This window comes from Vigna unguiculata, chromosome 3, assembly GCF_037176805.1.
Source record: "Vigna unguiculata cultivar grain cowpea cultivar isolate G323 ecotype 2 chromosome 3, ASM3717680v1, whole genome shotgun sequence".
NCBI lineage: Eukaryota > Viridiplantae > Streptophyta > Magnoliopsida > Fabales > Fabaceae > Vigna > Vigna unguiculata.
Genome location: NC_140794.1, coordinates 67,526,376 through 67,549,794, shown reverse-complemented (window position 1 = coordinate 67,549,794; position 23,419 = coordinate 67,526,376). Strand labels below are relative to the sequence as shown.

At 30.6% G+C, this 23,419-nt stretch overlaps 3 pseudogenes across 1 annotated transcript; all 3 read left to right on the top strand.

Moving 5' to 3' along the window:
* Positions 1 to 7,119: 7,119 nt before the first annotated feature.
* On the top strand, positions 7,120 to 8,460 carry LOC114177238 (3-oxo-Delta(4,5)-steroid 5-beta-reductase pseudogene; annotated as a pseudogene).
* A 5,143-nt stretch (positions 8,461 to 13,603) lies between these two features.
* LOC114176598 ((S)-8-oxocitronellyl enol synthase CYC2 pseudogene) lies at positions 13,604 to 14,897 on the top strand (annotated as a pseudogene).
* Positions 14,898 to 20,246: 5,349 nt separating this feature from the next.
* On the top strand, positions 20,247 to 21,843 carry LOC114175834 ((S)-8-oxocitronellyl enol synthase CYC2 pseudogene; annotated as a pseudogene). The gene has a single exon (XR_014993384.1). The product of XR_014993384.1 is annotated as a (S)-8-oxocitronellyl enol synthase CYC2 pseudogene (transcript).
* The last annotated feature ends 1,576 nt before the right edge of the window (positions 21,844 to 23,419 follow it).

Below are 23,419 nucleotides of genomic sequence, written 5' to 3'. Positions count from 1 at the left end.
ATTTTTCTTCTAAAATAAAATTTCATCTCAAAATATTAAATTTTAAAATTAAACTTTTGAAATCTGTAAAAAATTAGTAGATGTGAAATTTTCATTTTCTCTTGTTTCATTGAATTTTAGATTTTAATAATTTAGTTATTTGAAATATTTACTAAAATTTTTAAATTTTTTTTTTAATATTTTCATCCAAACTACTCAAATGATTTTAAATTTACTGAATTACTTTTTTGAAATTTCCACGTCTAAACATACAATTAAAGTTTTAGTTTTAGTAAATTTAATCTGAATTAAATCAATTGAATCTAATGATTGATTTAAATTTGTAATATATTCTTTTAATATTTTTATTTTTAGAATATAATCATATAGTTTTTTATTAGTTTATGAAAGGCAACAATCAGTGATAAACTTGGTGTTTATTTTATTTAATGCAAAATTATGTATTGTTTAAATAGTTTTTTATATTCTAGTGTAATTGCATCAATTTATCCGAAACTATTAAACCTAATCCTAATTGTGTTGATTCGGTTAAATTTCAAATTTTAAAAATATTAAAATCAATTTGTTATCAACCTTTAATTAACGAATTGTATTTTTAAAATGTAAAAAAAAATGAAAATTGATAACCCATATTATTAGACTTCTCAAATTATAATAAATAATCATTATCAAGTTTAGTAGTTTTTAGTAAATTCTGTTTAATTCAGATTTATTTAAAAGAAGGAGAGAAAGTGTAAAAGTTTTATTGGAAAAAGAATATAAAAATTATAAAATAAAAACAGTGGTAAAAGGATCATGTGTATACAATGGTAACACTTGGGTTGGTGCATGCAAATATCGTGTCAAATAATGCTTCATCAAATGACATTTTGTCTCTGTTCATCCTTCGATTCACGTTGTTCAGGCTTTCGAGGGTGTAATGGACCACAAGCTAATGTAGCACTGCTAGTTGGTGTCATTGGGCTGTCTAGCCCAAGCCCTGAAGCATCCAATTGTCCCTGAGGCCCATGGAAAATGTACGGACCGCCCAGTTTGTTCCCTCCTTCCATTAATCATTTCATAACTTTAACATATATATAATATCATTTAATTTATTAAATTAAAAACATTAATTAATTAATTTAAAATTCAAAAATATTTACATAATTAAATATACTTTTATATATATAAAAAATTACGTACGAATCACAAATCATATTCATACGTAATTACATACATATAATTACCTAATAATAATAAAATATAATTCATGCAAACACTCTCTCATGATTTTGTTAAACTTTTTTATCACCAGCAAAAGGTAAATAAAGCTTTAACGAGTTTAAAAAGAATAAAAAAGCATTACCTCTTGTAGAAACAATTGGGTCGTAGATAATCTCTTCCGGTTGGGGGAATCAACCTAACTAGGGTTTTTAAAATTGAAAATTTTGGAAACCTGCAAGGCGCAAAAGTAATTGAAGAATGGATGCAATTGGTGAAAAGCAAATTTGTTGACTATGAGCTTTTGTTGGACAAAATAAATTCAGGTTATCTTAACGATATTAAGAACAAGATCTAATTTTTATTTGCAATGACAATAGAAACTTCAATTAAATTTCACAATATACTAACAGTCAGAGTTATTGTTTTTAATTTGTATAAATTAAAATTAAAATTAATAAGAGACTTTAATATTTGATAAATAAAAATAAAAAATACATATCACAAGAATTTTTAGTTGACAATAAATTAAAACCACCCAATAAATAAATATTTTAAACAAAGAATAATACATTACATAAAATAATTAAAATTAATTTTAATTTTCATCTTATTAATAACCAAAACACTTTATTGATAAAAATGATAAATAAGAAAACATGAAAGAAGTAAAAACAAGGCTTAAATATTTTTTTCATCATCACTTTCGTAATTTTTGTTGCGGATGGTCCTCATTTTTACCAAATATTTTAAATGGTCATCATTTTCGCAATTCGTGTTTAATTTAGTTCTTTTCTGTGACGCCGTTTAAATCAGTAACGGAATATTGTACAGGTGGCACTATTTGTATTACATTGTATTGGGGTATATTACGTGTATTGTACATGTGTAGTAATTAGATATTTGGGCATAAATAGGTGAGCTAGGGTTTATCTAGAGATGGCAAATAAACCCGTCCCCGTGGGTATTGCCCGAACCCGTCTCCGTTTTGACGGGGAATCCCCGCATTGACTGGGTATGGGTATGGGTATGGGGAATCCCCGACTTTTTCAGTTGGGTATGGGGATGGGTATGGGGATGTACATATACCCGCCATAATACCCGTCCCCGCCATATCTCCATTCTCGTTTAAATTATTAAAATATTCACAATTAATCAAGTAACCCCTATATATATATATATATTTTTTTTTCTATTTTTTATTTCTTTTAATTATTTCATTTGTCATGAAACTCATTCTCATCTCCAATATATTTTTTATCTTATCATAACCTTTATGTAATTATGTTAAAATGATGTATGTTAATTAAAAAAAAAATTATGCCTCACATTTGAATATTTATATTATTTTTTAATATTTTTATTTATTATAAATTTTTCTTTCACATGAGAATATTTATACTCTCAATTTAAGATAATATAAAAAAAATTCTTTACTTATTATTATTATTAATTTTTGTTTAATTTGAAGAACTCTTTTGTTTCATTAAAATAATTTTCGTTATTTTTCAACCATTAATTATATGTTAATATTTGAAAAGTTTTCTTAATTCTCTAAGATATTTTTCGTCTTATCATACCTTAGTTATACATTTGATTTCCTTTGTGTGATTTTTTTCGATAGTCTCTCAAATTATTTCTAAAACACACATTTGTTAGTTTTTTAATATTTTTATTTATTTTTTTTTATTTTCATCATGTAGAATAATATTTCGATATATTCTATCTAATTATTTTTTATTTTATAACTCATTATTAATCATAATGTAATTTTTTCACTTTAAATTCTGTTTGAAGTGGTTAAAATTATATATATATATATATATATATATATATATATATATATATATATATAATGATATTTAGGAATAGTATATGATAATTCATTACAAGAAAAACATGAAATGGTGACTGATTTAGTCAGTAACCCATATCAGTCACTATTTTTCGTCATTGGTGGTAGTAGTTGATTTATTGTTTGAATCAATGACTAAATTAGTGACCGATTCAATGATCGAATCTGTACTTGATTTAGTGACCAATTTAATTACTAATTTATATGTAATTTAATGACAAATTTTTTGGTCACTAATGATATTTCTATTTAATTTTAACCACTTCAAACATAATTTAATAATTAGTTCTGTAAGGTATTTTTCATTTTATCATACCTTAATTATACATTTGATTTCATTTGTGCGATTTCTTTCGATAGTCTCTCAAATTATTTCTACATTTGTTAGTCTTTTAATATTTTTATTTATTGTTTATTTTCATCATGTAGAATAATATTTCGATATATTCTGTCTAATTATTTGTTATTTTATAACTCACTATTAATCATACTGTAATTTTTTCCACTTTAATTGTATAAATAACTTTTATTTACTACAATATAAAAATTTAATGTAATTGCTATGAATATTTTTTTGTCACTATCCAACATATATTGAAGTTCAAAAGATACAAAATCTATGTCAAAATTTTATTATTATGTTTATTATTTGTTCTTTGTGTCATTTTGATCAAGTGATGTATTATAACTTTTATTAGTGTATAAAAAAGAGATTCATTATAATTTAAAAAATTGAAGTAAACAAACATTTAAAATATATTTTAATTTGAATATTTGTTTTCCTTTTATTATTATGTTTATTATTTATTCTTTGTGTAATTTTGATCAAGTGATATATTATAACTTTTATTAGTGTATAAAAAAGATATTCATTAGAATTTAAAAAAATTGAAGTAAACAAACATTTAAAATATATTTTAATTTAAATATTTGTTTTCCTTTTATATTTTTTTGAAATATTTTTTAATTTTATCAACTAAGTTCATCAATGTTGTAGTTTGCAAATTTAACAAATGTTTTGGTTCACATGAAATTTTATTTGGTATTCTAATATAAAATGTAAACAATTATAATTTATTTTAAGGTATTTGACATCGAAGAAAATCCTCCTAATATTGAATATTTCATAATATTATGTTTTCTTTACCGTAATTTTTTTTCTTTTATAAAAATTAATATTGAAGTAGTTAGAACACGGGTACGGGTATGGGTACGAGATTATACCCGTTACCCGGTGGGGATGGGGATGGGAAAAAAGTTTGATACCCGTTGGGTTTGGGTATGGGGATGGGGATGAATTTTTTATGCGGGGATGGGTATGGGATAGCGAAACCCGTCCCCGCCCCGCCCCGTTGCCATCCCTATTTATCATTAAACCACCAACATTGTACGAATTGCTACAACACTGTTACCTCTAACGATTACAACTAGAGGTAAAAGAAGAAGATTGGACCGTGACATGGGATTGCAGGAAGAACAAAATTGCAACAACACAAATTGGGAATGGAGGAAGAAAATTGCAGCAACTGACCAACTGCCCAACAATTCATTTTCAAAACCCTAACTCACCTATTTATTCCCAAATATGTAATTACTACACCTGTACAATACACGTAATACACCCCAGACCCCAGTACAATGTAATACAAAACAGTATCACTTGTACAATGTTCCGTTACTGATTTAAACGATGTCACATAAAATGACTAAATTAAACACGAATTGTGAAAATGAGGACCATTTTAAACATTAGGTAAAAATGAGGATCATCCGCAACAAACACTACGAAAATGAGGACCATTTTAAACATTTGGTAGAAATGAGGATCATCCGCAGTAAACATTACGAAAATGAGGACAAAAAAGATATTTAAGCCTAAAAACAAATAAGAATTAAAAAGAATCTAGTGAAATAAAATCAATAAAAAAGTTAAAAACAAGATAAATGAGAATAAGGGTTAATTATGTTTTTGGTCATTTATTTATACAGATTAGAAGTAGTTTATTTTCGAAACTTTGGCTCAATTTAGTCTCTAAACTTTAAACAATATGCGGATTTAGTCTTTTTAACCAAATTTTGTTAAGTTTAATTGATATTTCAATTGCATTTCGTGATAGTTTTTTAGCTAACGTTGAAACCAAAATGTGTCAAACGGTATAAACAACTCAAACAAACTTAACAAAATTGGATTGAAATAACTAAATTCACGTATTTAAAAAATTAAGTAACTAAATTGAGCTAAAATTTTGAAGATAAAACTAATTTTAATTTTCACTAAAAAGTGGAGTGAAAAAAAATAACCCTAGTAAACACAAATATTTTTAATATTCTCTAGTTTTTTTTTATCTAATAAACTTGATTATTTTTAAATATAAATAAAACAATATGATAAAATATGATAAATATAGTAGTTATTGTTACTGAATTATCATTAAAAATTCAATATAATAATATAAATTTTATTAAATGCATTATATATTATTAAAGCAGTATTATAAATATAACTAGAGAACAAAATATTTAAGTTTTATACTATTCCATCCCTAACTATTCCTGACCCACCCACGTGGCTATCAATAAGTCATTCCATTAATGAAAGTTACATTACAAATATCGGCATTAAAATAGTAAGTAGGCAGGTGTTTGGTAAATGCTTAGCCACTTCTAAGGATAAATCAAAACAAAGGCCAATGCATGAATATAAGCATTGGTGTGTTTGTTTCCAGATAATTACAGCTGCATGTCCTTTATAAAATACGAAAATTTATGTGAATTGTGAATACATTTATCTTGTATAATTTTGTAATAATAATAATAATTTATTATTATTTAAAATTTAATTAACTAGATTTTATTTTAAATTAATTTTAAGTAATTAAATTTTATTTTATATTAATTTTAATGACAAGAGTAAAATTATGATTTTGTTAAAACAAAATTTAGATATCACTTTAATTAAAAAAATTATTTATCATATTTTTCAATTTATTTTTAAATTTTCTCTTTTTTCTTTAATTTCTTTAATTTTATCTTTTCGTTTCTTAAAACAAACAACGATTTTCATTATATCTTCCATATATATTTATTCACGCTCTATCAAATTCAGTCAAAAACAAACAAAGGTTAATGTTTGTTCAAGAATTAATTTATATGTTGAAATAAGTTGTTCCTAAACACATTTTATAAATTAAACATGATTTTAATTGATAAAAAAACCTATTTTCATTTTTCTTATTTTTTAAAACTTTACAATCGAGCAGAAGAGTCTGAATATATATATATATATATATATATATATATATATATATATATATATAATGTCGAAATAAGTTGTTCCTAAACACTTTTTATGAGTAAAAATGATTTTAATTGATAAAAAAACTATTTTTATTTTTCTTATTTTTTAAAACTTTACAATCGACCGGAAATATATTATTATTCTATCAATTCTTCCTACGATTATTTCTAATACAAACTTATTGAATTGAATATCTTTTATTAAAGAGTGGTGATACATAGACTGATGAAAAAAAAACACTCATTTAACACTTTAAAATAATAATATTTTAATTATATTTGTATTATTTTTTAATTTAAAATTTATAGTATGTATTATTATATTATTACAGTGTGAAATGAATGCATTTTTTAGATGAGTCTCAAATAGCTTTTTTCTATATTAAAAAGCAGGTGTGACACACTTATTCAGAAAAGGTGATTTTCATAAGATGATAATTCGAAAAAAATTTGTTTGACAATTGACAAACAATTATTTTTTATAAAAAGACCTTAAAATTTTATTACTTTACTTTTATAACTTCCATAAATAAACAAAATAAAAAATTACTCTATTTGAACTTTATCAAAAAATTGTTATGCTTTCCAGAAAATCATTTCCCTTTTCATTCATCCAACATCTATCCAATTTTCAGCTACACCGACACCTTGCACAAAGTTATCTCACTATTTCGGCCAAAATCTTTCACAGTTTAATCATAATACCGCATAGACCAAGTTAACGTCAAATTTGTTCCATCTTTGTTGTTGTTATTTTGGATAAATTTAGGAATAACATTCCAAAAGAAGAAAAAAGAACATTATTCATGTTACAACCCAATCTGGTTCTTTAAATTCAAGACAACCGTTCAATACACACCACACACTCTCAGTTATTTCTTCCTGGTGTGGAGAACAGTTGTAATGGAGTCCCAAGCTTTTGTGGCCCTAGTAGCTGGTGTTACAGGAATGGCCGGGCTGAGTCTAGCCCAAGCCCTCAAGCAGCCCAATTGTCCCGGAGGCCCATGGAAAGTTTACGGCGCCGCCCGCAGGCCACCGCCCAGTTGGTTCCCTCCTTCCACCGTCGACCACTTCATCACCTTTGACGCCGTCGACTCTTCCGACACGCGCGCCAAGCTTTCCCCCATTGCGAGTGAAGTCACGCACCTGTTCTGGATTACTTTTCAGATTCGTGCAGAGGAAGAAGTCAACATTAGAATCAACAAAACCATGCTCCTCAACGTTCTCAGCGCCCTCAAATCTTGCGCCTCTTCAAAGCTCGCCCATGTGACGGTCCAAACCGGCACCAAACAATACATGGGCCCAATTTTCGATCCGGTCCATTCCACCCAACTCATCTCCCACGACCCGCCCTTTCGCGAGAACATGGCGCGGCTCCCTTATCCCAACTTCTACTACGCGCTCGAAGATCTCGTGGCATCCTACGCGCCGTCGTTGACGTACTCAATGCACCGCTCCTCTCTTATAATAGGCGCGTCGTCCAGGAGTGTTCACAACACGCTGCTCACGTTAGCAACCTACGCCGTAATTTGTCGCCACTTAGGATTGGCGTTTCGGTATCCGGGAACGAAGTACACGTGGGAGCATTTCTGTGACATGACGGACGCCGGAGTGTTGGCCCAGCAGCACGTGTGGGCTGCCGTTACCCCTGAGGCTAAAAATGAGGCATTCAATTGCACAAACGGTGACGTTTTCACGTGGAAGAGCATCTGGAAGTTGCTCTGTGAACTTTTCAATGTGGAGTTTGTGCCTTTTGACGAAACGCAAAGGTTTGATGTGGTGGAAGTGATGCGTGATAAGGGTAGCGTTTGGAAGGAGATAGCGGAGAAATACGAGCTTCACAACACCGTGTTGGAGGAAATAACCTGCTATGGAGCACTCCAAGCGGTGCTACGTTTTAAGTTTCAACATGTGTGCAGCATGAACAAGAGTAGAGAATATGGATTTTTTGGGCATGTGGATACCTTTAAGAGCATCAGATTTTGGGTGGAGAAGCTGAGAGAGATGAAAATCATACCATCATATCAACAATGAACTTCATATTTTCTGGGTTGAGTTTATGTTAGGTTGGCTTCTTTCTTAACATGATTGAGTTTATTTGTTTGCTAGCGCTTCTAATCAACCATTAATCATAAAATATGTAATGCGTTCAAAATAAAGCATGTCAGAGCCCTACACTACTATGGGGCTTTCAACAGTTGTTAAAACGAACCTCAAGAACAATTTTAGAATCGTCATAAATATAACCGTTGTTAAAAGTTTGGACAATACGACGACAATTCATCGTTAAAATATTAAAAATTACAACAGTTTAGTCCTATCGATCGTTAAATATGAAAAAACAAATTATAACAAAAATATATGATAATGGTTCTTTATAGAACTATTCTTAAAAGTGATTTTCTTTTTATTTTAATGATTATTTTTACGAAAGTCACAATTATAAATTTTTTGATATACGTATTCATTTTTCAATGAGCAATTCATTATATTATAAACAAAGGTAATGCATTTGATTTATAAAAGGACTAAAAGAAAATAATTAAATACCAAAGAAAATGGAAATTGAGTTGCAGAATAAGAGTTTGTTTTCGGTACGAGAGAATGAAGAAATAAAGGAGGTTTCATTTGAAACGTACCTGACAGTTGGTGTTGGTTTTTCATTCGAAGTAGAAAAGTCATCTTATAGAGCAAGACGTGAGCAAGAACACAAAGTGAAAAGAAAACCCCCTAATATTAGAGCAAGAACACAAAGCTGAAAATTCGTGTTAAATAATTATCTAATTTTATAAATAATAAACCTTAATCATATTTAAAAAAAAAAACTTATCTAGAATGGAACGCACAAGAGCAAAACCAATATGTTGAAGTCGCAGGGAAACAAGTGGTGACAAAGAAGCAGTGACGATACGAATGTGAGACCGTAGCAGTGGTATTAAGATAGTAACGAGTTCGGTCGGGTACGGATAGAGTATAAATTTGATCTATAAAAAAAATCATCCACTACCCATCTGTTTATTCGTCAGGTATCTATTTTAAATACTGACAAATACCTATAAATATCCACAAATATTTAAAAAACTATTTTATAATCTTTTTAAGTAAAATTTAAATAAATTACATAAAAAACATAAAATAAAATATAAATTTAATCTAATCTAATCTAATTAAACATAAATAAAATTTTAATTTTAATTTTTTGCGGATAATATATAGTGGATACCAATGTGGGTACGAATAGTATGATATTCGCACCTAACTCGTTTATTGAACCCTCTACCCGCTACTTGCAAGTAACAAATTTCTAAAAATAACAAATATTTGGAAATATTAACTATTTATTACGGATTTTATCCTCAGATATTAACGAACATAAATATTTTTGTCATTCCTAAGTTACATAAAGATTTGCAACTAATGACGACAAAAAACTCAAGCAAACGATGACTGCAGTACGTCGGGAACGACGTTGATTACGGGGTGCCAATGACGTTGACACAAGGTGCACGAACGAGCAGCATCACGCGTAGCAGTGACAACAGTACTTAACAACAACATCAATGTAGGTATTAAGGAGGGTGGAACGACGTATGATGCTAAAGATAGTGAAAATGAGATAGAAAAGTCGTGTGGGTATTCGGATAGGAAGTGAAAATGGAAATATTAAAAGTTGCTTTCAACTTTTTATCGACGGTTGTATAAAATTTATTCTGAATTACAAAAGTTTCACTCATTTCAAACGTTTCCTGTTTGTCTGTTGTTATACAACGTCGTGGAAGTCCATTTTTACACCAGTGCTAAATCACACGTACCAATCACATTATCCAGTTACAAAGTATAACATAACCTATACCTCTACGGTCTCAACACCTCTATCATTTAGTATGAAATTATATTTTGATATCTTTTAAGAGTTGTATCGCGAATATAACACTTTTTATTTGACTATTTCAATAATAAAAATATATAATAAAAAGTGTGATATTTTAATTAAATTAATATAATTATCAATTAAGTTTGTGTTTAAGTCGGTATATTAATTAAAGACATCTAAATTATATAATCATCAAAAAATATTTGTAAATTTTTCATCACCATCATCAATCTTATAATAATATTAAAAATAAATTACCAATATATTTATAAACATCAATAAAGTTCGATAAATTAGACATATTTAAATAATAAATTAAATAATTCAATTTTTTTATTAATTTTTTTTATATCAATTACATCACATGATAATTATTAAACATAGTATAACTTTCAAATCGTATAACCTATGATGCACAAATACAATACGTGTATCAGATATGACACGTATCCGATACGACGACACATTTATTTTGAAAATCATAAGAGACGATATGTGATAGATACACAATATGTGAATATTGAAAAGTGTGTACAATAATTCTTAACAATATAATAAATATATGATTGTTATTGTGTTAATCCAAATTAAAACTATATGTACTAAAAATATCAACATAAAAAATATAAATTATTGTCATCATAAAAGTATCACTATAAGAAAACTCTTAAATAATGATCAATTTTAGTAACAAAAAATATGTTAGAGACCAATTTATAAACTAATTATTTTGGTAGCCAAAACATTGGTAGCTAATGTTAATGACTAATTTAGAAACCAATTATTTTTGTAGTCAAAATCTTAGTAGCTAATGTTAATGACCAATTTAGAAATCAATTCATAATAAAAATAATTTTAATTATCAATTTAGAAACTAATTATAGTATTTTGGAACTATTTTAGTTGTTAATAATTTGTAGTTTTTAAATTGATACTTAAATTGGTCACTGTATAATGACTAATAATTTTTACGACATATGTATCGACACTCAGTTTTATTGATGTGTGTATATAATATCCTGAATGATTAAATATGTTTTTGGTCTTTAAATTTTAATGCGAAATTGAAATTAATCTTTGGTGCAAATTATGATACATTTTGATCATCAAACTTTAAACATTAATGGGTATAGTCTTTTTAATATAGTGTCATTAATTTTCTTTTAGTTCGTTAAACAATATTTTTGATTGACATTTGAGTTAAAATGTGTCAAAACGGTATAAAAAATTCAAACACTATCACAAAATGTCTTTGACACATAAACAAAATTTAATATAATTAAATAAAAAATATTATATTTTTTTACTTTAAAATTAATGACAAAAATAGATCAAAATGTAAAAAAAAATAAATTACAATTTTGTATCAAAATTTTAATTAGTAAAATTTACTCTATTCTAAATATACTCACACAAAAAAAATATCTATGTTTTCTACTTTTACAATTCCATCCTCAATTCCTTCAAAGTTATGCCTAGACTTACTTCTATCGCTGAATCATTCCATAGATCAACAGGACCCAACCACAACAACAAAAAAACTGACAACTAGAATATTTATGAACAAAACTCATAAATGTTTGGTAACATGTTAGCCTATTAGCTTAACTGTAAAAAAAAACTCTACTTTTTCTACTTGGTTGTATTGAACTAAGATAATTAATTAAGTCCTTTCACTTTTTTATCAAAAATTCGATACACAACTCAACTCTTTCTGTTTGATATTTTTCACAGTATTTTGCACTTTTTTTTTTAAATATCTATATAAATTTCAGAAAATAAGTGGACTAAGACTTTTCAAAATAAAATATACGTGAAAGTGAAAACGAATATATTGTAAGAATATATAATTACTTTAGTTTGAAAATAATTTTGAAAGATATCAAATGCAAATTTTCAAAATAATTATACTAAAATAAAAAATTGTTAAAATGTTATTCTTAAATTTTTATAACTTCAATAATCATATTTGTTATTATATTTATATTTTATATTTATGTTTTTTTTTCAGCATGATATTGTAACATGTTACATATTGTTGCTTGGTCTCATAATGTATAAGAAAAGGAAAGTTAAGTTTTGAAAAAGATTTTTTTAATAAATTTGAAAAAATTATCATAAATAGAAATAAAATAAATATATTTTTTTTAATTTTCAATCAAAATAAAATAATAAAGTTATATTATAGTTTATCAAAATTTATTAAAAATATTTTTCGTTAAACTATCATTTTCCCATACGAGAAATATGCACATAAAATTTGCTTTGACAAGCTTGTGCTTAAACATATAAACGCTACAGTGAGTTTGTCAGTGAAAATTTCATGTGGTATATATCGGACACTGTTTATGCCACCAATTATTTTAAGACACGATTTAACTTTATCGTTTTTGTGTATTTGTCTCATTTTCCACAATATTACATTTTTTAAAAAGGCTATACATATTGATTTCATAATTTTATAGAATTTTTAAAATAAATTATATGCTGAAGTGGAAATGAACATGTCTAAGAGAATATTTAATTATTTTAGTTTGGAAGTAATTTTGAGAGAAATCCAATAAATAAAATAAATATCTTGAAATATTTTTCATAAGAAGTTTTTACTGTCATCAAATATTGCATAATGAAATTTAAAAAAAAAAAATATAGGTCGAGATGAAAATGAATATGTTGAATCATATTCTTAAGAAGTAAACTTTAAAATAGATGGTCTAATAGTGAGTGAAACAATAGACCCAATAAATAATCATCATTACAAAGATGAAAATGAATATGTTGAATCATATTGTCAAGAAGAGACAATTCTTATTGTTTGACTAAAATTACAAATAGGGTGTGTAAAAGATAGGAAAAAAAAATATATATACACATATCACATATTTAAGAGAAAAGGAATATTGATTTTAAAGTAAAGAAAAAGAAAATGATTTTAGAAAATGTTTTGTTATTCCTTCTACTTGCTCCACATTGGTACGAAAAATAGTAAACGTATAACCCTAAAAATATTATTTATATAAACTTTATAACCTAAGCATTATATATATTAGATAGGTTTACCATCCTCGGTCTATAATAATTGCAATCCATGAATAAGCCCCCTCCAATCCAAGGAAAACAAGATGTTGTAGGGTTTATCCAACAAACTCTTTTAACTTTCCACATCATCCTTCACTCACTTGTTACATGTTGTGGAAATTCTTACACATTTTTTAAAATAAAGTAACTTTAATTTGTTTATCATCACTTAAAAAAAATATTTTTTTATTTTATAGTTGATTCTTCTCACATTATTTTATATTTAAAAATAAAAATATAATAGGATTGATATTGGAAGGATGGCCACAAGAATGGGATTTGCCACTCACCACCCATTTTCGATAAATTCGATAATAATTCAACAAAAGTGATCCAATACGCAGCCACATTCTCGGTTTCTTCCTGGTGTGGAAAACACACTGTGATGGAACACCAAGCTTTTGTAGCACTAGTAGCTGGCGTCACAGGGATGGCTGGGCTGAGCCTAGCCCAAGCCCTGAAGGAGCCCAACTGTCCCGGAGGCCCATGGAAAGTTTACGGCGCCGCTCGCAGGCCACCGCCAAGTTGGTTCCCTCCTTCCACCGTCGACCACTTTATCACCTTTGACGCCGTCGACTCTTCCGACACGCACGCCAAGCTTTCCCCCTTTGCGAGTGAAGTCACCCACCTATTCTGGATCAGCTTGCAGGTTCGTGCAGATGAAGAAGACAACGTGAGAATCAACAAAACCATGCTACTCAACGTTCTCACCGCCCTCAAATCCTGCACGCATTCAAAGCTCGCCCATGTAACGGTCCAAACCGGAACGCAACACTACATGGGCCCAATTCACGATCCAGTCCTCTCCACCAAACTCATCTCCCACGACCCACCATTTCACGAGAGCATGGCGAGGCTCCCTTACCCCAACTTCTACTACGCGCTCGAGGATCTCGTTGAATCTTACGCGCCATCGTTCACCTACTCAGTGCACCGCTCTTCTATCATAGTAGGCGCGTCCTCCAGGAGTATATACAACTCGCTGCTCACGCTAGCAACCTACGCCGTAATTTGTCGCCATGTAGGATTGGCGTTTCGGTACCCGGGAACGAAGTACACGTGGGAGCATTTCTGTGACATGACCGACGCCGGAGTGTTGGCCCAGCAGCACGTGTGGGCTGCGGTTACCCCTGAAACTAGAAATGAGGCATTCAATTGCACAAACGGCGACGTTTTTACGTGGAAGAGCATCTGGAAGTTGCTCTGTGAACTTTTCGATGTGGAATTTGTACCGTTTGATGAAACGCAAACGTTTGATGTGGTGGAGCTGATGCGTGATAAGGGTAGCATTTGGAAAGAGATAGTGGAGAAATACGAGCTTCACAACACCATATTGGAGGAAATAACATGCTATGACGCCCTCCAAGCAGTGCTACGTTTTAAGTTTCAACATGTGTCTAGCATGAACAAGAGTAGAGAATATGGATTTTTTGGGCATGTTGATACCTTCAAGAGTATCAGATTTTGGGTGGAGAAACTGAGAGAGATGAAGATCATACCATCGTATCAACACTGAACTTCATATTTTCTCTGCTTTGTCATGTGCTAATAGCATGGTTAAATAAAGGCTATACATATATCACTGATTATAAATGTGACACTAGCTAAAAATAATTAATACGTATTGAATTTTAGAAAATATATAGTTAATTGTGATATTAAATGAAATCTGATTTAAAATTCAGTAATACAAGTTTATTTTATTTAAACAATTAAAATGTAATAATTTCATCACAAGAGATTTTCTCTTTTGTTGCAAAATTTAGGAACATATTTTCCAAACGTTTCAAACATTCACATTTAAAGCTTTCATAAAAAGACTATGTCAAATAGTTTTGTCTGTTTGTTACTAGAGACTTGAAAATTTCAAAATTCTTATTTTGGATTAGAAAGTTATTGTCTACAAATTTAAAAAAATATTATTGTTATTATAAAATCTGTGATATGATTTATATTATTTTAATTAATGTGTTTAAAAATTTTAACTTTCAATGTAAAAATGATAAAATTAATGTACATTAATTATTTCTTAACCAATATCCTTAGCATTCTCCTCTCAAATTTGATAAATGTAACTATAATTATTATGAATATCTTCATTTTAAACTAGTCTATAGTTTTAAAGGTGTAAAACAAATTAAACGATAAAATCTTTTTATTATATAAAAAATAATTATTAATATATTTATAAATATGAACCAAATCTAGCGAATTCAATAAATTAAAATAATTAATTAAATAATTTAAAATTTTCTAATGTTATCTTAGACCTTATATCAATTATATCATGTAGGAATAATATATTATTAAAATTGACACAAGTTTAATAAAGTGGATAAGTACGATAAAAATATATTAAAATAATATAAAGTTAATATATATATATATATATATATATATATATATATATATATAAAATTCTTGTTATATATATTTATCAGCACTCAAATATATAGTGATGGGTGTATTTATATTCTAAAAAGATAATAATATTTTGACTATTAAACTTTAATAATTTATTTTTATAATATGAAGTGTTATTTTTTAAGTGATTTTAAAATATTAAAAATAAAAAATAAAAAATAACTTAAAAAATAATACCTAAAACTATAAAAAAATTATAAATATTTAGTAGTGAACAAGTAATTTTCCGTTCTAAATGTATAACTACACAGCAAAATATATGTTTTCTACCTTTACAATTCCGTCCTTCATAAATGTCTATACCTAGACCGACTGATCATCATTGACAAATTATTTTTTAACAAATTTTAATAAAATTAAATTTTTAACGCATACAAAATTTTTTCTTTTAAGTCACATCAAATATTTTATTTATTTATTAAGATGTTATCACATTTATATTATTAAAAATTTATTTAAAAACAACTTTTCTTCTTAAAATCAAAACAGAGGGCCCACATCATCATGTATGATTGGATTCAAGAAGAAGGTAAGTTTGTTTGTTGAATGCAACGAGACCGTAAAAGCATGTATGTTGTTTCTTCGGATGTAATGGTCGTTTTGGACATTTTAAAACTTATAACAACTCAAAATTTTTATTATAAACATATCATAGTGCTTGATTTTCAGGTGGTCCCTACAGCATTAATAATTTCATTTCATAGTGCTTTATTATAAGGTGGTCCCTACAGCATTAATAATTATGTGTGGACGATTCACATCACGATTATTAAAAACAAAATTGAGTTTTTATAAAATAAATTTTATAATAAAAATTTTATTTATATTTTAGCCTTTTATTAATTAAATATTAATATGTTATTTTATTAAATCATCTCTTACTTTCTAAATTACTCATATCTTTCATCCTCAGGTCATTGATCTTAATTAGGTATAATTATACAAAATAGATTTTGTACAAAAAATTAATAGTTGTTTTTCAAACACATTTTATTCTCTTTATGTTCTAAAAGATATCTCAAAATATCACTAGTGTGGGATTTGACCGCGGTTATTTTGACCTTTTGGCTCCGATTTTACACCCAAGATATATACTGACGAGATAAAAAAGATCTATTTATGCCTCGGTTATGAATCGAGGCATATGCAAGGGTTACTGCCTCGGTTCTGGAGGAAACCAAGGCCTAATGGGTATCACGAATTTAAAAAAAAAAAACTTTCTGACCCACCGTCTCTAAAGTTAGGGTTTCCTCTCACTGACTCCGACGTCGCACACCACTTCGGCAGTCTCAGCACCATCCTCGCCGCTTCAATTCAAGACGCCAAGGACTGCATCGCGCAGATCGAGTACGTCTTCTGCTCCCAGCTCTATCCTCAACTTAAATCCGACGCGGCATCGAAACGGCACTGCACCGCCCAGCTCCAACGCGAGGTCAACGAGAACATGGCATTGCACAAGAACCTCGTGGAGTTGGTGCAGTCCAAGGTGTCCACTCTGAGAAACGCCAAAGAGAAACGAAACACTACGTTTTCGAAATTGGAGGACTGCGAGAGGGAGAAGGTGAAGTTGCTCGCAAGAATCAAGGAGTTGGATGAGAAACTGAGGAGGAAGACGCGAGAAGTTGAAGAGGAAGGGGCACGAAAAACTTGGTTCTGCAACGAGACTTCCGTTCGAAAATGGAAGAGAGAAAAAAATGTTGCTACTAACGCGAAGAAGACGAACAATGGCGCGATTTCTTTTTAACCCTAAGAAGACTTATTGCCTCGGTTGATTTTAAACCGAGGCATAAACATCTATATGCCTCGGTTACATTTCACCCGAGGCATATTCCACTCAAATATGTCTCGGTTATAGGAGACCCGAGGCATAAACATCTATCTGCCTTGGTTAGATTTGACTCGAGGCATAAAAGTCTGCCACCTGTTTAAAAATATCAAAGCAGCACGAAAAATACAAATTTTGGGGGGGTTTATGCCTCGGTTCTATGTTCAACCGAGGCATAAAAGTTCGAAAAAATTACAAAAGTGCCACCGCGTCTTCATATACCTCGTTTGCACATGAACCGGTGCATATTGGGCGATGTAAAAAGATTATTCTGCACTAGTGTATACATAAGTACTTCATAACATAACTTAGGGACTTAGCACGATATTTTCAAAAAATAAAAAAATAAAACTACAATTCATCATCTCTATAATGTTTTCAGAATTCTTTTTTTTCATTTTCTTAATTTTAGAATTCTATAATAAAACTACTATCTTCTTCAACTACTATTTATACTCCCGTTTATATATAATATATTATCATTGAAAAAAAGAAGGAAGAAAACAAAGGACACACCAAATACAATGATAAGTTAATTTTAATAAGAATAACTTCAATCTAAATCATTGTATCTTTTATGAAGGATATACAAATAAATATTTAATATATATAAGATTTCACAAAAAAAAAATGTCAATGATTAAAAGTATGACTACTATAACATAACATATTTAGACTTTTGCTTCCGGAAAACTAGTGTATTGAATAAATTTATCAAACTTAGCACCTATCATGCTTGTTACCAGAATCCTCCATTGATGTTCCATCACTCAAGACCAATATTTCCAAACCAAGTCATGACACCCACTAGTTCCCTAAAGATGATCATCTTTCATATTACAACATCTGTCATATGGAGTCTGCTCTGACTCACACCACCTAGATATCACACTCTATGTGAATGAGATACTAATTGAGTCAAAATAGTCTTACTTTCGAAATCTCCTTTTAATACACTTTGACATATAAAGAATAGTATTTTTCCTTGAAATAACTACTAGGACTTAAACTTCGCATTATCAAACCAAACAAAATTTACAAACTTCTATATTTAAAAACAAACATATCAATTATATTCAAACAAGCACACTAATATGCACACTAAGATCGTATATATAATTCGAACAGGAGTTAGTTCATCAAAACATATTAATTTAGTTCACAAAATCATGCATATATCACATAGAACTTCACTTACATCTTATCTACTAAACTATCAAACTTTATATATACAACAATCAACCCATAACTCAACCCTCTCATTACCATTCCGGTCATGCTTTGACACATTCATCAATGAAAACAAAAAACAATATTTTCTTCTCTTTTTTATAGTTTAAACATTCTAATAGTAGTTTTTCCTTTAACTAATCAATATCAAATAAGTTCAGATATCACAGAAAAATTCATATGCATCGAACTAAAAACTCAACCTTTACGGAGAAATAGATTCAACCATAACTCACCCTCTCAATACCATTTCTTGATCCACAATACTTTACCATATGATTCAATATACGCAATCAAGTTTCGCTTCTTCATCCAACATTTTCATAAATGACCAAAGCGATTTATTTCTATTGAATCAGACTTCTAAAAAAAATAGTTTTTACTCATCTCCATTTCATCACTCATAAACACAATTCAATATCTTCTCAAAATTCAAATAAAATATTTACTATAATTTTAATTCATGCATGCAATTGTAATTAAATAAGATTATAAATAATTGATTATCTTTCCTTCCCTAATAGCTAAACACTTCAATTAGACCTTCTGTAGCTGCAAAGGACTCGCAACAACCCAATTGCTTCTCCAACCCAGGCTTCTATCAATCGACTTACACATAAAAACCCTTATAGTCTTCAGATTTTTCGCAACACAAAAGTTCCACCAGTCACCCATCATCCATTTTATGCTCAACAATCACCCACTCCTCAGACCCACAAACCCATCCAACTTTCGATGCCACTGTTCATCCAAGTGAAGGATTTTGAGAAGGATGGTGTCATCGGAGAAGAAGAACATTTTAAAATGATAAAAGGGAGAATAATATTTTGATTACTAAATTTTGATAATTTTTTCTTATATTTTAAAAATGACATTTTTTAACTGATTTTAGAATATAAATAAATGAAAAAAAAAGTAACAACCTAAAAAATATCATCTAATGTTATAAAAGAAAAATATCATCTAATATTATAAAAGAAAGTTATCAAAATTTAGTTGTCAAAAACTTATTTTTTTAATAAAAGAGAAGGAATAGGTTGTGTGAGTAGCTGCGGTCTTATTGTGTGCGAGGAAGAGAATGAGAACACCCTTCCATTTGGCAACTTTCTCCTTCCCTCCATTAATTTTATTTTATAATAAATTTTAAAACTTTTATTTCACATGTTCTAGATGTAATTGAGTAGATTGGGGTAAGGGCAGTGGGAAAGTGGTTGAGGTGTGGGGTAGGAGTATGGGTAGAAAGATAAGATAGTGTTTATCCAACAAACTCTTTTAACTTTGGACATCAATCCTTCACTCATTATATATTGAAGAAAGTTTTTTATAACACTTATTTTTTTAAATAAAAATAATTTTAATTTTCAAAAACTTTGTAATTAGTCACTTTTATCAGAGTTATAACATGTTTACAATCTTATTTTCTGTACAATTCTCGCAGGACTGCTGTTATTAATTTTTAGTAAACAATTTGGTTTAACTTCTCAAGATTTTATAATTAAAAACCTTAGAGAAAGAGGGTATACCACCACGACATCATTGTCCTTCATCAAACATCTGCCCAACTTCAGTCAACACATTGCGCGAACATCTATTGCAGGAAGCTATGCAATTGTTCTGCAACTCTTTTATAATTTAATCATAATTTATAAGACTTAGATAAAAGAGCCACGCTTTTTTTTTTTAATCAATGAACAATGCTGAAAGACCATGTGCCTAAGAAAAAAAAAAAATACTAATTTACATACATGGTATCAAACATCACCGTATTGCTACCCAATCCAGTTCTTTAAATTGAACAGGCAACAGTTCCAACACACAACCACACCCTCAGTTATTTCTTCCTGGTGTGGAGAACAGCTGCAATGGAACCCCAAGCTTTTGTGGCATTAGTAGCTGGTGTCACAGGGATGGCCGGGCTGAGTCTAGCCCAAGCCCTCAAGCAGCCCAATTGTCCCGGAGGCCCATGGAAAGTTTACGGCGCTGCCCGCAGGCCCCCGCCCAGTTGGTTCCCTCCTTCCACCGTCGACCACTTCATCACCTTTGACGCTGTCGACTCTTCCGACACGCACGCCAAGCTTTCCCCCTTTGCGAGTGAAGTCACGCACCTATTCTGGACCAGCTTGCAGATTCGTGCAGATGAAGAAGACAACGTGAGAATCAACGAAACCATGCTCCTCAACGTTCTCACCGCCCTCAAATCTTGCGCCTCTTCAAAGCTGGCTCATGTGACGGTCCAAACCGGCACCAAACACTACATGGGCCCAATTTTCGATCCAGTCCTCTCCACCAAACTCATCTCCCACGACCCACCCTTTCACGAGAGCATGGCGAGGCTCCCTTACCCCAACTTTTACTACGCGCTCGAGGATCTCGCTGCATCTTACGCGCCATCGTTCACCTACTCAGTGCACCGCTCCTCTATCATAGTAGGCGCGTCTTCCAGGAGTATATACAACTCGCTACTCACGCTAGCAACCTACGCCGTAATTTGTCGCCACGTAGGATTGGCGTTTCTCTACCCGGGAACGAAGTACACGTGGGAGCATTTCTGTGACATGACCGACGCCGGAGTGTTGGCGCAGCAGCACGTGTGGGCTGCGGTTACCCCTGAAGCTAGAAATGAGGCATTCAATTGCACAAACGGCGACGTTTTTACTTGGAAGAGCATCTGGAAGTTGCTCTGTGAAGTTTTCGATGTGGAGTTTGTGCCGTTTGATGAAACGCAAACGTTTGATGTGGTGGAGCTGATGCGTGATAAGGGTAGCGTTTGGAAGGAGATAGTGGAGAAATACGAACTTCACAACACCATATTGGAGGAAATAACATGCTATGAGGCCCTCCAAGCAGTGCTACGTTTTAAGTTTCAACATGTGTCTAGCATGAACAAGAGTAGAGAATATGGATTCTTTGGGCATGTTGATACCTTCAAGAGTATCAGATTTTGGGTGGAGAAGCTCCGAGAGATGAAGCTCATTCCCTCATATCAACAATGAACTAATGTTTTCTGGGTTGAGTTTGTTTGGTTGGTTTCTTTCTTAATGTGATTTTTAATCGCTGTGACATGGGTGCGTTTTATTTGTCCAGTTTCACCGTATCCCTTCCTACTGAAAAAACCTAATACAAATCCAAAAAGTTCTTTGACAACCACTAAAGGAGGAAAATGATTTTAATAAAAATTAACTTTTGTACTTGTTCTCATTCGAATTCTCCCGACAGCTAGGGTCAAATTAGTATCCTTCATTCTGGAGTCTGAAATTTTGTTTTCTAAAAGATTCTTCAAAAGATAGAAGAAAAAATAAGTATTTAAAGTATTTTTGTTGGGTATTGGGCTCCCTTCCTATGTGGAGAAAAGGCCCAAAATTTGAAAAGCCCATGTCTCACTTAAACCTAGTGGAGAGGAGGCTATAAAATAAAGAGAGAGGCAGAACAATAGAGTCAGAATACACTGAAAGCCCTAACACACATAGAGGGAGAGGTAGAGGGAAAATTCTGTTCACGTTTTTCATAGAGCTGTCGCAGTAAATTCGGCGCTGCGGATTCGTTCACCGTTGGATCGGGCTGAAATTTTTACAGCAGATTCGGAACTCATTGCTCTTCATTCTGACCGGTCGGATCTTTGATACGAGGTCTGAGTTGGGAGATATTAATTTCGCACTGCAGCAGTGATTTGTAGAGGTTTTACTCTCTTGTTCTTCTCTATTTGAAAGCTTTGTTGCTTTGTTATTTGGTTGGGTGTTGACACTAATTTGTGCTATTGATTAAGACTCTTTTGTACTCTTGTTGATCATAGTGAAGCTATTTATTTGGTCTGGACGACTCGTGGTTTTTACCCTTGATTTGAGGGATTTTCCACGTTAAAAATCTTGGTGCCTTTATTTGTGCTTTTGTTGATTTATTATTGCTGCTCTTTGATTATTGCTCCTCATAGATTCTTGCAAGTTAGGGGAAATTATATCCGCTGCATTCTCTGGCATATTGTTTATTGTTGTTTTCCCCATCAGAGTGGTATCAGAACTCTTGGTTGGGCTATATTTACTTGCTTGAATGATGGAGGCAAATGCAAAGATGGTTGCTTTGAATGGTACAAATTATCATTTGTGGAAGGGCAAGATGAAATATTTATTATTTGTCAAGAAATTGCATCTTCCGGTCTTTGCTACACAGAAGCCAGATTCTATGTCTGAAGAAGAATGGGACTTTGAGCACCAACAGGTATGTGGTTTTATTCGGCAATATGTTGAAGATAATGTTTATAATCATATTGCTAATGAGACACATGCCAGAGCTTTGTGGGAGAAGATTGAGTCTTTGTATGCTTCTAAGTCGGGTAATAATAAATTGTATTTGTTAAATTGCTTGATGAATTTGAGGTACAGGGAGAATTCTTCTATTTCTGATCACTTAAATGAGTTTCAAGGGCTCCTAGATCAATTGTCAGGAATGGGCATAAAGTTTGATGACGAAGTTATGGGATTATGGTTGCTTAATACTCTACCAGAGTCTTGGGAGGTATTTCGGGTTTCAATTACAAACTCTGCCTCGAATTGTGTTGTTTCTTTTCAGATGGCAAAGAGCGGTGCTCTTAATGAAGAGATGAGAAGGAAGGCACATGGTTCTTCATCTCAGTCTGAGATGC